The sequence below is a fragment of the Coturnix japonica genome, chromosome 36, assembly GCF_054131305.1.
Source record: "Coturnix japonica strain WE chromosome 36, WE-NBRP24, whole genome shotgun sequence".
In the NCBI taxonomy this organism is placed as follows: Eukaryota; Metazoa; Chordata; class Aves; order Galliformes; family Phasianidae; genus Coturnix; species Coturnix japonica.
In genome coordinates this window covers 3802048-3819237 of record NC_140698.1, presented here as the reverse complement: position 1 = coordinate 3819237, position 17190 = coordinate 3802048, and positions in this window count along the sequence as shown.

Here is a 17190-nt window from a genome sequence, read left to right as displayed (position 1 = left end):
GATGTTTACAGCTGCTGCTAAGCAGTGTTGTACAGAGCCAAGGCCATGGTCAGTGGAGGGCACATGGAGCTGGGAGGGAACAGAGTGAGGACAGCTGACTGATAGTGGCCAAAGGGACGTTCTCTATCAGCTGACAGCAAGCAGAAATTGTACTGAAAGGGGTGGGAGTTCATCTCAGTCTCTTCACTGCCCAGGGTCCAGCTGAGCATCAGTCTGGTGGTGCTGAGCAAGTGCTTGTGCATCAGTTGTTACATACAATTCCATATCAACGGATATATAGTGATAACTATTACTCCTCTCCTTTTATCTCTCTTAGTAAATTGCTTTGTTAAAACCCAGAAGTTGTACTTTTTTTCCCAGTTCTCATCCCCATCCCACTGGGAATGGGGCAGTGCACCAAGCACTGTGAGCTGCTGAGCCACATGTTGGGTTCAACAACCACCATCATTTTGGTGCCTGATGTGAGGCTCCAAGGGTTGAGATAGCAGCACATCTGTCCTGAGCAGATAGGGCTTTGTGGGAGCTGGAGAAGTGCAGGCCATGGTGCTGTTATGTGTGGATGTGCTTCCTATGTGTGGAGCTTGTTGAGTCTTCTCATGAAGCTTCACTGCACAGCTCCTTACTTGGTGCTTGGTTGCTGGATTAGGGTATTTATTTTGCTATGCTGTTTGACCTCAGTTTGTACCACGATAAAATTGGCAGCTGACAAAGTGAAGTTTTGTGCACATTCAGCTCTGTGGTCATCTTTGGGTTTTGGAAGTAACATTGTCCATATGATTAGGAATTACACAATTTACATTGTCGCCTCTGTGAGTCCGGGGGTGTACTGGATACTGTGTTGAGGGACATGGTTTAGTGGGAGCTATAGGTAATAGGTGAACGGTTGGACTGGATGATCTTTTAGGCCTTTTCCAACCTTGGTGATTCTATGATTCTAGGATTGAGGTTAAACAATTATTCAGGAATATCACTGAGAGATCTGCCCCAAGGTGAGAAGGCTCTGCATGGCGGGGGGTGTGGGACAGTCTGGGCAGCTGCCTGGAGCGGTGGGCACCCCCAGGGCTTTGGAACTTCATCTCCGAGCAACTGCAGGATCCTGAGAAACTGGTAGAATATTGGGGGCAGGTCTGCTGTGGCACTGGTAACCCCCAAGATGCACAAATGACTGCAGTGTGCCAGATCCAGAGAGCTGGAAATGCTGACAGTGCTGCAACCTCTGCAACTCCTGGCACAGACCCTGCAGCAGCTCCAAGGTTTTGCTACATGCCCTGCAGTTGCTCCAAGCTCTGGGACAGATCCCGCTGTCTCTCCATCCCTCATAATGAGCTCTGCAGTTACTCGTGCTACGGGTCCTGTAGCTGTTCCAAGTATGGAAATAAGAAAATGGTACAAATTCCTCCCAAGGGAGGAAGTACAGCCCTGCGGTGGCTCCAACCCCTCCAATGAGCCCAGTGGCTGCTCCAACATAGTCACAGGTCCTGTGGTGATTCCAGCTCTGGCAATGAACTCTGAGGTCACTTCAACTCCTGCAACAGCCCAACAGCCACTTCAGCTCCTACAGTGAACCCTGTGGCTGTTAAAACCCCTGCAACTAATCCTGGACTTGCAAACAGATGCACATAGGGATTAGTTCATATATGTTTGCAACTGCATATGTTGTATATGTGTGAAAATACACTAAATATATTATATATGTATAAATACATTTGTCATAATTATTATCCTTTTCCTTTTCTCTTTGTCTCAACCCATAAACCTTAAACCACAGCACTGCCCCGAGACGCTTACGGATTTCCTTGGGACTATTCAATCTGATCTGGTCACACAGTGAAGAGCACCTGAAGATCTCAAGGTTTTCTCAGGGAGCAGCTCCTGAGGTATATTCCTTACACCAGCTTTGGAAGAGGCCTCCCTCCAGTTCTCTGGTTCTGCTCTGAAGGTGCCCTCTTGTTATGGCAGTGCCAGCAAGGAGACCAGCTCTGACAGACCTGTTCATATTGCCGGCTACTGACTGCAGCCCTGGATTGCTGCTGTAGAGGCAACAGGACTGTCGTGAGACACAGAAGACCTTCAGGACTGCACAAATGAGAGGACTCAAGAGCACTGCAGCACTGGTAAGAGCACTTAATGAAAAGAGCACTTTGTGCTGCTGTCTGTTGCTGTACCTCCCCAGATCCAGGGAGCTTCCAAGTAGGAAGAAAGAAAAGCTAAGTAAGTCTATTTTGAAAGCTTTTTAGGTATCTTATAACATATTCAGGGAATCTGGTTCCATGTTTACATGAGTTCTTGGAGTGAGAAAATGGAAATTAGGTAGGAAAGAATTTAAATACATTTTTATTTATAAGTTCAATAACATTTTTTTTTTGCACATTCCTATATCTCACATAATCAAACAGACAAAGATGCATAAAACATAAAGAACCATCACTGGGAATCCTATTTAGGAAGTTGTGCATTTTATTGTAGCTGGAATAGTGCGTATTGCAACACCTTCCTGAAAGCGTGCTTGATCTCCCTGTTCCTCATGCTGTAGATAATAGGGTTTAGTGTTGGAGGAACCACTGCATACAGAAGTGCCACTGTCAGATCCAGGAGTGGGGAGGAAATGGACGGGGGCTTCAGGTAGGCAAAAGCACCAGTGCTGAGAAACAGGGAGACCACGGCCAGGTGAGGGAGGCACATGGAGAAGGCTTTGTGCCGTCCCTGCTCAGAGGGCATCCTCAGCACAGCCATGAAGATCTGCACATAGGACACCACTATGAAAACAAAGCAGCCAAAGCCTAAACTCACACCAAAAAAGAGAAACACAACTTCCCTGAGATTTGATTCTGAGCAAGAGAGCTTGATGATCTGGGGGATTTCACAGAAAAACTGGTTGACAACATTGCCTTGGCAGAGAGGCAGTGAGAATGTACTGGCAGTGTGCAGCAGGGAATAGAGAACCCCAGCGCCCCAGGCAGCTGCTGCCATGGTGGCACAAGCTCTGCTGTCCATCAAGGTCCCGTAGTGCAGAGGCTTGCAGATGGCAACGTAGCGGTCATAGGACATGATGGTGAGAAGGGACAAATCTGCTGAGAGGAAGAAGACAAAGAAAAAGATCTGTGCAGCACATCCTGTGTAGGAGATGGCCCTGGTGTCCCAGAGGGCGTTGGCCATGGCTTTGGGGATTGTGGTGGAGATGCAGCCCAGGTCGAGGAGGGCCAGGTTGAGGAGGAAGAAGTACATGGGGATGTGCAGGTGGCGGTCGCAGGCTACGGCTGTGCTGATGAGGCCGTTGCCCAGGAGGGCAGCCAGGTAGATGCCCAGGAAGAGCCAGAAGTGCAGGAGCTGCAGCTGCCGCGTGTCTGCCAACGGCAGCAGGAGGAACTCGCTGATGGAGCTGCTGTTGGACATCTGCTGTTGTTGGGCTTGGAGTCCTGCTCAGAGTGCAGAAGATAATGACAAGTCCAGACCATTCTCAGAGACACTCCTCCTGCAATAATATAAAATGTTTTCATTCTCCTACAACAGTGTACATTTAGCACCATTACTTGCATTTAATTTCATTTTGTTCAGCATTCCTTAGGCAGAAGCAGCATTTGGAGCTCTAACCATTCCTCTTACTTTCTTACCTTATCCTGTCTCCCTGGATATTTTCATCTGTTTCCTGTCTCGTATCTTTACACCAACTGCTCTTAGTGCCCCAAAAGCAGCCTCTGTGCCATTCAACTTCAGTTAGAAAAAGCTGCCTGTTCACAGCTAAAGTAAATTATTCATGCCTACAGAAAATAATGATAATTAATATTGTTTCCATCCTTCAAAAAATGGGAGACTGGAAGCACAAAACGTATGACTGTTCACAAAAAAAGCAACTGATGTGATGGATGCAAAATTCTCAGAAGTGTGACAACTACTTTCTGCCTCCAATTCGTTTTGCCTCAGAACAAGAAATGAGAATCCCCTGCTTTGGATCTCCTCTTCCAAGGGCCCTAGAAAACAGAGTTGTGCAGTGGAGCTGTGATCCCCTGCCCCAGGCAGCAGCTGTGGCAGCACAAGCCCTGCCGGGGGGCTCCTTCCCCCCACCCGTCTCCCTGCAGCACCCTGGGCAGCTCCCCGGGCAGGCTGAGTGCTGAGCCTGGCAGGCGGCAGAGTCCCATACCCGGCACACAGCCTCTGGGGCACAGCAGGGACCCTGCTCTGCAGGACAGCCCTGGGTACCCGCCTGCAGCCCCAGCTGCACATCCTGCAGCCATACAGGGGCACACAGCCCTTAGGGCTGTGCTCTGACACTGCAGCACAGAAGACCAGACCTGGAGCAGAAGGCTTTTAACAAAGTAAAGAAACATGCAGTGCCTGCAGCCAGATCTGCTATGGGGTGTCCCAGATTGTTAACCCTCTATGAAAAGCAGCTCACGGTCTGCAGTGAGACTTACCGTGTCATGGTCTGTGAGGAAACCTCCTGCAGCAAGCTCACAGCCCACTCACACCACACACATCCTGTAAGCTCTCTCCCCTTTCTCTTCTCTTCTTCTGTCAGCTGCAGGCTGTGCTGTGCACAAGAGCTGCTCCTGGGTACAGCTCTGTCTCTCTGCACTTCTGCCCTCATTTATGAGCTCCCTGTGTCCCAGGAGCCTGGCCCAGCTCAGCAACAGATTATGTCATTTTTATCCTTTCCACTCATTTCCCCTGACATGTCCCTGGGTCCTCATGGCCAATAGCTACTAAAATACAACAGCATCATGACTGTGAGTTGAAATTTGCTCAATTAACCACCACATGTCCAGTGGTCAGTGACTGATTGGAGACATATGGGGAGTGCTCCCAGTTATTGTTTGATGAAACAATAAGGGCACCCAGACAAGGAAGGCGAGGTTTGGACTTTCCCTGTGCAGAGCAGTGATCCAGTTGAGGCAGTGCAGGAGTCTCATCCCTTGACAGAAATCCTGGAGCTGAAATGGGATTCAGCTCCCTACACACCCACAGGAGCTGGGATTCCTCTGGTTCAGCTCAGAAGTGCACAAGGAGTTGCCTGCATGTGAGCTCCTGCTCTGAGTCCTCGGTCCTTCAGCTGGGAGGCAGCTGCTCACACACAGACACTGGGTGATGCCCAAGGTGCCTGGGCTTCTCCTGATGTGTGCCAGTGCTTGTAAACCGTGTGGGAAATCCCTGAGATAGACACCTCCTTCCTGGGCATCAGCTGAGGGCCAGAGAGGGGATAGCACTGCCTGTCTGGTGAATTCACATGCAGCTGCAAGAGCAGCACAGGGCCATCAGCAAAGCCATGCCCATGGTGTGACCATGTTGCTATGTCAACTCCAAGGCCCACAATCGGTCTACTGTCTGTGTGCCACCTTCTGCGCACTAATACCATGGATGAGCTCTCCAGTCCGGCTAAGTCCAGTGATGCTTTCCAATGAGGATGTTTACTCCTGTATTTTTGCACTAATGCAAACACCAACGCACAAGAAGCTAGAAATCTTGGTAGAGCTGCAGGCCTGAGCTCCTGTTTGGACCATGGGGACACAGTTGAATGGCTTCCACAACTGCACTGTAGCACAAGGGGGATACTGAGTCTTTAGGATGGATGGGTGAGGAGACAAGGAAGAGCGACTGCCCTCTGTGAGAGTGCACTGAGCTCTGCCTGGGGATGGCAGAGCAGCCAGGTCAGAGCTAATGGAAATGGCCAACAGAGGAGACCAACAGTGTCTGTACCTGTCTTCCTGATCAGGGAGAGCAAGTGGAAGGTGCCCTCTGCAGACAGATGGGAGTCTCATGTTGTCTGGCCATTGTCCCCTTTGGGAGCCTTTTTCACTCCAGTATGTGCTGCAGGGACAGCACAGCAGGGCATGTGGCATCCAGCAGATCCCTGGAGAGCACAGATGGCAGCTTCTTGACCAAGCCATGGAGGAACCAAAGAGGAGAGGTGCTCTGCTGGATCTCATACTCACCGGCATGGAAGGTTTGGTGGGAATTGTGAAGGTGAAAGGGGCATCAGGCCACGTGCAAAAGACAAAAGGATCTAATTTTATTTATGTATTTATTTATTTTGAGGCTGTAAGCTTAAAAGATGAACATATATGTCAAAAAAACTGAAACAAAGAATTGAAGACAAAGATAGAAATCAATGAAAATGTGTTAACGCTTTTCAACATGAGAAATCCTCATGAGTCTTGTTCCATTTTTAGTTGTAAATATGAGTCTTTGTAGGGATTTTGTGTCTTTTTTTTTTTTTTTTTTTTTTTTTTTCCTTTAATTCAGATGCTTTCAGGTACAGAGACACAGACAGCGATGCCAGTGCCATCATTGCCCTGTGACTAAATCCTGGCGCCCACCGCTGCTCTTCCCTGCTGCCTATTTGATCCCTCATCCTCCAGGTGTCTCCAGGTGTCCTAAATAAATGGTCGTGGTTAAAGGCATATTTTCAGCAGGCCATTTAGACACATGCTCCTGCCACAGCCTGACAGATTTCCCCATCCCTTTCTTATTGTTCAGTCAGATACCTTCCAATTATCTGTCTGATTTGTGACTTTTAGGGGGATGACTAAAATTTGCTCCATCTCACCAAAGACTGATGGACTATGTTGTCAACTCCTTCACTGTGATTCTATCTATCCCTTCCTATCTTTTCTTTTTCTCTTACTTTTTCTTTTTCTATGTCGTTTTCTTCTCCTTTTCCTTTTCCTTTTCCTTTTCCTTTTCCTTTTCCTTTTCCTTTTCCTTTTCCTTTTCCTTTTCTTTTTCCTTTTTCTTTTCCTTTTCTTTTTCCTTTTCCCTTTCCATATCCTTTCTTTTTTCCTTTTTCTATTTCTTTTTTTTTCTCTTTCTCCCTTTCATTTTTTCATGCTTTAAAGAAAGCATGAATTCTGTAAGATGTTCATTAATGTCAGTAAAAGTGAAAAAAAGAGTTGAAGACAAAGATAGAAATCAAGAAGAAAGTGTTAACCCGTCTCAGTGTGTGAAATACTCACGAGTCCTGTTCAATTCTAAGTTGATACCTCCCAACTCCCTGGCTGATCTTTCCAAGGGAGATTACTGAAATTTGCTCCATTCCTCAAAAGTCTGTTGTCAAATCCTTCACCGTGATTCTATCTATCCTATCCTATCTGTTTCTAACTCATTTCATGTGCAAATATTCCCTATGAAAAATAAACCTCAATAGAAGCTGCTTGGACACGGCATGCAGTTGATCACTGTGTTTTACTGTTCATTCAATTGCATCACCTTTCCTTCTGTTTGTTGGACATAAATAAAGAGAATTCTTTCTTTTTCCATGTGCAGCTGGTTCTCTGTGGAAAGCCAGTGGGAGTTGGTACAAAGGAGGTTTAACACTGAGCGGGTGACAGCAGAGTGATGTAAGGAAAACTGATGCAAGTGCCATGAGGCCAATGTGAGTAGTGGGGTGGGGAGATTGAGGAGGAACTTTGTCCACACAGAAAGAGAATAGAACTCATTGGGGACAACCTGGATTGGCATCAGTTGCAAAATGCTTCTTTTACTTCTTGTATAAAACAATCCATAAATAAATAGAAAATAAATGCTGTTTTGATTCTTGCTCTTTATGCACTCTCCATTTTGCTGAACAAGTTCTGAAAACCTGAAGAAGAGAACAGGAAGGCACAAGGCACAGGAGGCTCTTTAAGGTTAGAATGGGCCCCAGGGCGTATTTGCTGCTAAGTCTGTCAACCTCCAGTGCAGAGAGAAGTTTGCACAAAGAACTCAGCAAGACAAAGTCAGAAGCAACAGTGAAGTTTCTTGGAGTATTAATGGGACCACTGAGGGCCATTATCAAGTAAGCTTCCCAAGGCACTAATTAGAGCAGATAATTGGAAGCCATTACTCCAGTCAGGCAAAGGCACTGGCATGGTGGCTCTGATGCTAAGAAAATCCTCCTTTGTCTTAAGAAGCAAACAGGACAAGCCCTGATTCCCAGACCCTTGGCAGGGAGATCCTGTCTCTCATGTTGGCTCAGGGCCCTTCCTGGGGCAGTGGGATGGAGTTCTGTATGATGTTTAATGAAAGACATGGGGACAGAGATCCCAGGCTCTGCATTAGGTGCAATGATACTGTCAAGTTCATGTCCCATGTGTGCCCCGTGTCTCATCGCAGGATGTGGGATGTGAGAAGGGCTCTGTCTAAACAGGCAGTCAATCACAGTGAAATTCTGAACTTCAGATCTCCCAGTTCCAGTGCCCTCCTGTGCACACCCTCCCATTGTTTGATGTCCTTTATGTTCTGCATTGCCCAGAAGTGAACCTAGTGCTCCAGGTGATGCTGGAGCTGCACAGAGCAGAGAGGGACAATCCTTTCCCTCACCCAGATGGCAATAAAATGCCTGATGTGCTCCAGGGGACCGTTAGCTTTCCTGGCTGTCTGGGCACACTGCTGACTCACATTCAATTAGATTTTGACCAGAACCCCCAGTTCTTTTCAGTCAGAACTCTCTCCAGTGTCCCGTATACATTCTGTGTTTATGTCCAGGGTTGCCCCTACCCAGTTGCACAATCAGGCACTTGTTCTTGTTAGATGTTATTCACTTGGTGCTTAGTACCAATTGGTACCCACTTCTCTGACTTGTCCACATCTCTCTGCAAGTCCTCTCCACCCTCAGTGGAGGCAACAGCACCTCCTCATCTAGTATCATCAGCGAACATAAGCAAAAATTCCTGCATGCAAGTCATCCACAAAAACATGGAAGAGAAGTGGCCCTATAATGGAGCCCTGGGGAACCCTGATAGTGACCATCTACCAGCCTGATGGAACCCATTGACTGTAATCCTTTGGGGCTGACCTACTGGCCAACAGCTCATCCACCACATTCTGTTTCTGTCTAGCCGTATGCAGGACATTCTGTCCAGAAGGGTGCTGTGAGAAATAGTCTTAAAAGCTCTACTAAAATTCTCAAGGATAACATCAACTGTCAACCCTTGGTCAACCAATTCACTAACATTGTCATAAAAAGACCTATAGTTAAACAGGAACTTCCCCTCGGGATCCTGTGTTGACTGTGACCAATGACACAATTGTCCTTCAGGTGATTTTCAATCACTCTCACAATCACTTTCTCCATAATTTTACCAGGCACTGGAGTTAGACTGACTGGTTCATAATTTCACCTGTCATCTTTCTTGCTCTTCCTTACAATGAGACAACATTTGCCAGCTTCTCTTCAACTTGTATGACCATGGATTTATTTAGATGCCATTGAAATGAGAGCCCAGAGAATACTAAGGTGTCATCATTGCAAGAACATAGATGTGCCATAGCTTTGCAGTGTATTGAACTCTGGAGTATGCCACAGATGAAGCATAGAGAAAGACTGGCCTCTTCTGTTGGCAAGCAGAATAACACTGCTTGATACATGGGGACTGTGTCTCTGCTCTGCTATGCTCTGCTTGCAGGGGAAAGGTGCAGGGGGTTGCTCTCATGTCAGTGCTCATATCTGAGGTGTGGGTTCAAAGTGGAGAGACCAGGCTTTTTTCAGCAGTGTGTGGAGACAAGACAAGGGGAAATGGAACAGAAACAGGAGCATAGGAAGTTCTGCACAAATGTGTGCAAGAACATCTTTACAGTGAGAGTGACAGAGCCCTGGAATAGGCTGCCCAAGGGGTTGGGGAGTCTCCTTCTTTGGAGATATTCAAGACCAGCCTGGACGCCCACCTGTGTGCCTACCTGGTGTTCCCCAGGGGTCTGTGCTGGGGCCTGTCCTCTTCAGTATCTTTATTGATGACCTGGATGAGGGCACTGCGTGCATCCTATGTAGGTTTGCAGACTACACCAAATTGGCTGGGAGTGTGGATCTGCCTGAAGTTAGCAAGGCCCTACTGAGGGATCTGGACAGGCTGGAGAGCTGGGCTGAAGCCAATGGGGTGAGGTTCACCAAGACCAAATGCCACGTCCTGAAATTTGGGACCTGGAATGGACTGCCCAGGTGGGTGGTGGATTCAGTGACCATGGAGGCGTTCAAGGAATGATTGGATGTTGTGTTGAGGGACATGGTTTAGTGGGGGCTGATAGGTGACCAGCCGTACTGGATGATCATTTATGTCTTTTCTAACTTTGGTGATTCTATTATTCTCTGATATCCCGTCCTTGTATGAGTGCCCTCTTTGAGCAAACACTCTCTGGGATGACTCAGAACATGTCTGGAATTAGTCACTGACCACTGGTCATCTGGTGTTTAATTCAACAGATTTTAATGTACTGTCATGATGCTGTTGTCTTTCAGGAGCTGTTGGCCATGAGGACCCCAGGACACCACAGGGGAGATGAGTGGGAAGGATAAAAAATGACATCATCTGTTACTGAGTTGGGCTGGGCTTCTGGGACACAGGGAGCTCATAAAAGTGAGAAGTGTTGTAGAGGGAATGCTGTGCCCAGGAGCAGCTCTTGTGCACAGCACAGCAGGGCTGGGGCTTGAGCAGCAATTCACATGACGATAGAAGAAAGGGAGAGAGAGCTTACAGTGTTTGATCAGCGTGAACCTGCTGTAAACGGACTGCAGGAGCACTGATAACAGATCAACAGAATGGTAAGTGTCTAGCAGTAGGCAATGCAGCTGATTTTCCTGGAGGGATCACCAAATCGGGGACATCCCGTAGCAGATCTGGCTGCAGGCACTGCATGTTTCTTTACTGTGTTAAAAGCCTTCTGCTCCAGCTGAGGGCTACCGTGCTGCAGCACCAGAGCACAGCCCTGAGGGCTGCGTGTCCCAGCACGGCTGCAGGCTGTGCAGCTGGGGCTGCAGGCAGGTGCCCAGGGCTGTCCTGCAGAGCAGGGTCCCTGCTGTGCCCCAGGGGCTGTGTGCCGGGTATGGGACTCTGCCGCCTGCCAGGCTCAGCACTCAGCCTGCCTGGGGAGCTGCCCAGGGCGCTGTGGGGAGACGGGTGGGGGGAAGGAGCCCCCCAGCAGGGCTTGTGCTGCCACAGCTGCTGCCTGGGGCAGGGGATCACAGCTCCACTGCACAACAGGATGTTTGTGAGGGCACTTTGCAAGAGGAGAGCCAAGGCAGGGGATTTCCATTTCTGTTATGAGGCAAAGAGAATTGGGGTCAGAAATCTAAAAGGGACAATAAGAGTTATGAGAATTTTTCATCAACCAGTTGCTTGTTTTGTGAACACTCACACATGATGTGCTTTCAGTCTCCCCTTTCTCAAAGGATGGAATTATGATCATTTTCTGTAGGCATGAATAATTCACCTATCCTACAAAGAGGCAGCATTTTCTAACTGAAACTGAATGCCACAGAAGCTCGGGTAGGGGGCTCTAAAAGCACTTGGGGTAAAGATATGAGACTTGAAACAGATGAAAATATCCATGGAGAAGGGATAAGAAAATAAGAGGGAGGTCAGAGCACCATATGCTGCTTCTGCTTAAGGAATGCTGAAATACATGAAATTAAATGCAAGTAATGGTGCTAAATGTACACTGTTGTAAGAGAATAAAAACATTTCATAGTATAGCAGGAAGAGTGTCTCTGAGAATGGTTTGGACTTGTCATTATCTTCTGCACTCTGAGCAGGACTCCAAGCCCAACAGCAGCTCCATCAGCGAGTTCCTCCTGCTGCCGTTGGCAGACACGCGGCAGCTGCAGCTCCTGCACTTCTGGCTCTTCCTGGGCATCTACCTGGCTGCCCTCCTGGGCAACGGCCTCATCAGCACAGCCGTAGCCTGCGACCGCCGCCTGCACACCCCCATGTACTTCTTCCTCCTCAACCTGGCCCTCCTCGACCTGGGCTGCATCTCCACCACTCTCCCCAAAGCCATGGCCAACGCCCTCTGGGACACCAGGGCCATCTCCTACTCCGGGTGTGCTGCACAGGTCTTTTTCTTTGTCTTCTTCATCTCAGCAGAGTATTCCCTTCTCACCATCATGTCCTATGACCGTTATGTTGCCATCTGCAAGCCCCTGCACTACGGGACCTTGATGGACAGCAGAGCTTGTGCCACCATGGCAGCAGCTGCCTGGGGCACTGGGGTTCTCAATTCCCTGCTGCACACTGCCAGTACGTTTTCACTGCCTCTCTGCCAAGGCAATGTTGTGAACCAGTTTTTCTGTGAAATCCCCCAGATCCTCAAGCTCTCCTGCTCAGCATCCTACCTCAGGGAAGTTGTGTTTATCTTTTTTGGTGTGAGTTTAGGCTTTGGTTGCTTTGTTTTCATAGTTGTGTCCTATGTGCAGATCTTCGTGGCTGTGCTGAAGATGCCCTCTGAGCAGGGACGGCACAAAGCCTTCTCCACGTGCCTCCCTCACCTGGCCGTGGTCTCCCTAGTTGTCAGCACTGGCATTTTTGCCAACCTGAAGCCCCCAACCATTTCCTCCCCACTCCTGGATCTGTCAATGGCAGTTCTGTACGCAGTGGTTCCTCCAACACTGAACCCTATTATCTACAGCATGAGGAACAGGGAGATCAAGCACGCTCTCGGGAAGATCTTGCAATACGCACTATTCCAGCTTCCATAAAATGTACATCTTCATCATAGGATTCCCAATGATGGTTCTTTATGTTTTATGCATCTTTGATTGTTTGATTATGTGAGATATAGCAACGTGCAAAAAAATATATATTATTGAACTTAAAAATAAAATTGTATTACACCTCTTTCCAAACCAATTTCCTTTTTTTCATTCCAAGAGCTCATGTAAACATGTATCCAGATTCCCCAAATACGTTAAAAGATACCTAAAAAGGTTTCAAAATAAACTTAGCTTTTCTTTTTTCCTACTTTGTCTGGATTTAGGTAGATACAGCCACAGACAGCAGCTCAACGTGCTCTTTTCATTTCTGATCTCCTTACACTGCCACAGTGCTCTCAAGTCCTCTCATTTGTGCAGTCCTGATGGTCTTGTGTGTCTCACGACCGTCCTGTTGCCTCTACAGCAGCAATCCAGGGCTGCAGTCAGTGGCCGGCAATACGAACGGCTGTGTCAGAGCTGGTCTCCTTGCTGGCACTGCCATAACAAGAGGGCCCCTTTAGAGCAGGACCAGAGAACTGGAGGCCTCTTCCAAAGCTCGTGTTAGGAATATACCTCAGGAGCTGCTCGCTGAGAAAACCTCGAGATCTACTGGTGCTCTTCAGTGTGTGACCCAATCAAATTGAATAGTCCCAAGGTAATCAGTAAGAGACTCGGGGCAGTGCTGTGGTTTAAATTTTATGAGTTGAGATAAAGAGAAAAAGAAAATATATACACATATACAACATACGCAGTTGCAATGATATATGAATTAAGCCCTATGTTTATCTGTTTGCAAGTCCAGGACTAGTTGCAGGGGTTTTAGCAGCCATAGGGTTCACTGTAGGAGCTGTTGCACTTTCAGGCTGTTGCAGGAGTTGAAGTGACCTCAGAGTTCATTGCCAGAGCTGGGACCACCACAGGACATGTGACTATGTTGGAGCAGCCACTGGGCTCATTGGAGGGGTTGGAGTGACCACAGGACTGAACCTCCTGGCACAGTGCACCTCCCTTGGGAGGAATTTGTTTCACTTTCTTATCACTGTACTTGGAACAGCTACAGGACCTGTAGCAGGAGTGACTGCAGAGCTCATTATGAGGGGTGGAGTGACAGCGGGATCTGTCCAGAGCGTGGAGTAACTGCAGAACGTGTAGCAAAACCTTGGAGCTGCTGCAGGGTCTGTGCCAGGAGTTGCAGAGGCTGCAGCACTGTCAGCAGATCCAGCTCTCTTCCCCTTGACGATGCTGAAGACCCACTTATGGGGCTGGGGATGCAGTTATGGGGCTGGGGACTCAGATATGTGTCTGTGTTCCTACTTATGGGGCTGGAGAGGCAGTTATGGGACTGGGGATGCAGTTATGGGGCTGCAGATGCACGTATGGGGCTGGAGATAAGCCTATGGGGCTGGGGAACCACATATGGGTCACACTTATGGGTACAGGTATGACAACCAGGGACCCCCATAGTGTCCCCACTGGGGTCACAGTTATGGGGCTGGAGATGCAGTTATGGGGCTGGGGACGCACTTATGGGGCTGGGGAGGCAGTTATGGTGCTGGGGAGGCATTTATGGGTCACACTTATGGAGCTGGGGTCCCCATTGGCCCCTATGGGGCCACACTTATGGGGCTGGGGACCCACTTATGGGACAGGGGTCACACTTCTGGGATTTTGGGTCACACTTATGGGGCTGGGGATGCACTTATGGGTCCACTCATGGGTCCGGTGACCCACTTATGGGTTTAGGGGCCCACTTATTTGCTGTGGTCACACTTATTGGGACCCCATTAAGGTTTATGGGGACGTCATTAGTGTTTGGGGTCACAGCTATTAAGCTAGAGCCTCACTTATGGGTCCCACTTATGGGGCTGTGTTCACACTTACGGGGTTTGGGGTCCCCATTGGCCCCTATGGGGTCACACTTATGGGGCTGGGGATGCAGTTATGTGTCTGGAGCCTCAATTATGGGTCACACTTATGGGAGTGGGGATATCTTGAAGTCTTTAGGGTCACACTTATGGGTCTGAGGACCCGCTTACGAGTCTGTGTTCCCACTTATGGGTCTGTGTTCCCACTTACAGGTCTGGAGCCTCACTTGTGTGTCATACTTATGGGTCTGGAGCCTCACTTATGGGTCTGGAGCCTCACTTATGGGGCTTGGGGTCCCCATTGGCCCCTATGGGTTCACACTTATGTGGCTAGAATCATAGTTATGGGGGTTTGGGTGACGCTTATGGGTCGGGGGGCACACATATAGGTCTGGATCCTCACTTATGGGTCCCACTTACGGGTTTGTGTTCCCACTCATGGGTCTGGGGTCCCCATTGGCCCCTATGGGGTCACACTTATGGGTTGCACTTACCTTGTTGCTTGCCGGCCTTCCCGTTGTCATTGGGATGATTAGGATCACATATAAAGGCCTTGATGGACTCATCACCCTGATAATGCAGCAGGCAATAGAGCAGGATGGCCCTAGAGTTGGTGACTTGCAGAATCAAACTCCATAACCACCAAGTAGTTATAAAGCAGGTATGTTTAATGAGTGATGCGCACACACCCTGGTGCAAGGGGGAGAGCTCCACCTCACTTGCACACCATCAGGAGAAAGCGTGCAACAGATATAGGCTGAACTAATACATCATCAATAGTTGGAAGGAATTTGGATACATAGCTGGGTGGACAGGGGGAGGGCGGTAGATGTAGTCTACCTTGATTTCAGTAAAGCTTTTGATACTGTCCCCCATGACATCCTTATAACAAAGCTGAGGAAGTATGGGATAGATGAGTGGACGGTGAAGTGGGTTGAGAATTGGCTGACTGGCAGAGTGCAGAGGGTTGTCGTTGGCGGTGCGGTGTCTGGCTGGAGGCCTGTAACTAGTGGCGTCCCCCAGGGGTCCATACTGGGTCCGGTCTTGTTCAACATCTTCATCAAGGACCTTGATGAGGGGATAGTGACCACCCTCAGCAAGTTTGCTGATGACACGAAGTTGGGAGGATTGGCTGACACACCTGAAGGCTGTGCTGCCATTCAGTGAGACCTGGACAGGCTGGAGAGCTGGGCAGTAAGACACCGGATGAGGTTTAACAAAAGCAAGTGTAGAGTCTTGCACCTGGGTAGAAATAATTGCATGCACCAGTACAGGCTGGGGGAAGAGCTGCTGGAGAGGAGCTCTGCTGAGAGGAACCTGGGCATCCTGGTGGACGACAGATTGACCATGAGCCAGCAGTGTGCCCTTGTAGCCAAAAAGACCAATGGCATTATGGGGTGTATTAAAAAGAGCGTTTCCAGCAGGTCGAAGGAGGTGATCCTCCCCCTCTACTCTGCCCTGGTGAGGCCTCATCTGGAATACTGTGTCCAGTTCTGGGCTCCCCAGTACAAAAAAGACAGGGATCTCTTGGAAAGAGTCCAGCAGAGGGCCACAAAGATGGTGAAGGTCCTGGAGCATCTTCCCTATGAGGAGAGACTTATGGAACTGGGTCTGTTTAGCCTTGAGAAAAGAAGGCTGAGAGGGGACTTGATCCAGGTTTATAAATACCTGAGGTGTGGGGGCCATAGTGGCAAGGCTGGTCTCTTTTCAGTAGTGCGTGGGGATAGGACTAGGGGTAATGGGATGAAAGTACAGCATAGGAAGTTCCACACGAATGTGTACAAGAACTTCTTTGCAGTGAGGGTGACGGAGCACTGGAACAGGCTGCCCAGGGAGGTGGTAGAGTCTCCTTCTCTGGAGATATTCAAGACCCACTTGGATGCCTACCTGCGTGACATGGTGTAGGGAGCCTGCTTTGGCAGGGGGGCTGGACTTGATGATCTCTAGAGGTCCCTTCCAACCCCTAAGATTGTGTGAGTCTGTGATTCTGTGAGTAATAGGCACCTGAGAGTGCAGAGTTATTCAGATGACCAAATGGATGAATACACCAAAAGAAGAGACAGATCTTTCTCTATACATCTAGTGAAAATTCCAGAGCTTATGCCATTCCAAAGCTGTGACAAACACACATTCTGTCACTGATGGCACCTTTCTTTGTTTTGGGCTCTCATTTAAATGGCATTTCCTTGGGGTCTCCAGCACACCCTAAGTCAGCTGGCAAATGCAGCTGAGAACCTTCAGGAAATCCATGTCCTGGTAGTGTCAGTGCTTGCTGGACAACTGTGAGCCCCACAATGGGTCTTGTTCCTGTGTAGCACCTTCTGAACAGCAGTACCATGTTGCAGATGCGAGACCAAGCCAAGCTAAATCTAGTCATGCTTCTTGAAAGAGATGCTTTCTGAAGAGTCTTTACACTAATGAGAAGACCACAAACATTCACTCAGTGAGCTCGAAATCACTGTGCATTTTCAGGCCTACAGTCTTGTTTGTCTCGCAGAGACATGGTGGGATGGTTCCTACCTCTTAGCTGTAGCAAATGGCATAGAGAATCTTTTTGACGGATGGCCAAGGAAGATGAGGAACAGCTGCTGCCCTCTGTGAGAGTGCACTGAGCTCTGCCTGGGGATGGCAGAGGAGCCAGCTGAGAACTGATGGAAAGGTCTCAAAGAGGAGAGTGGCATATTCTGTTCCTTGCTTCCTGATCAGGAAGAACAAGAGCAGGGGGACAGGCAGGAATCTGAGTTACAGCTCAGATGGAATTGTTTTCTTCAGACTGTCTGCTGTGGTGCAGTGTTTTGGTTCTAGGAGAAAACCATTGATAACACTCTGGTGTTTACAGCTGCTGCTAAGCAGTGTTCTACAGAGCCAAGGCCATGGTCAGTAAAGGGCACA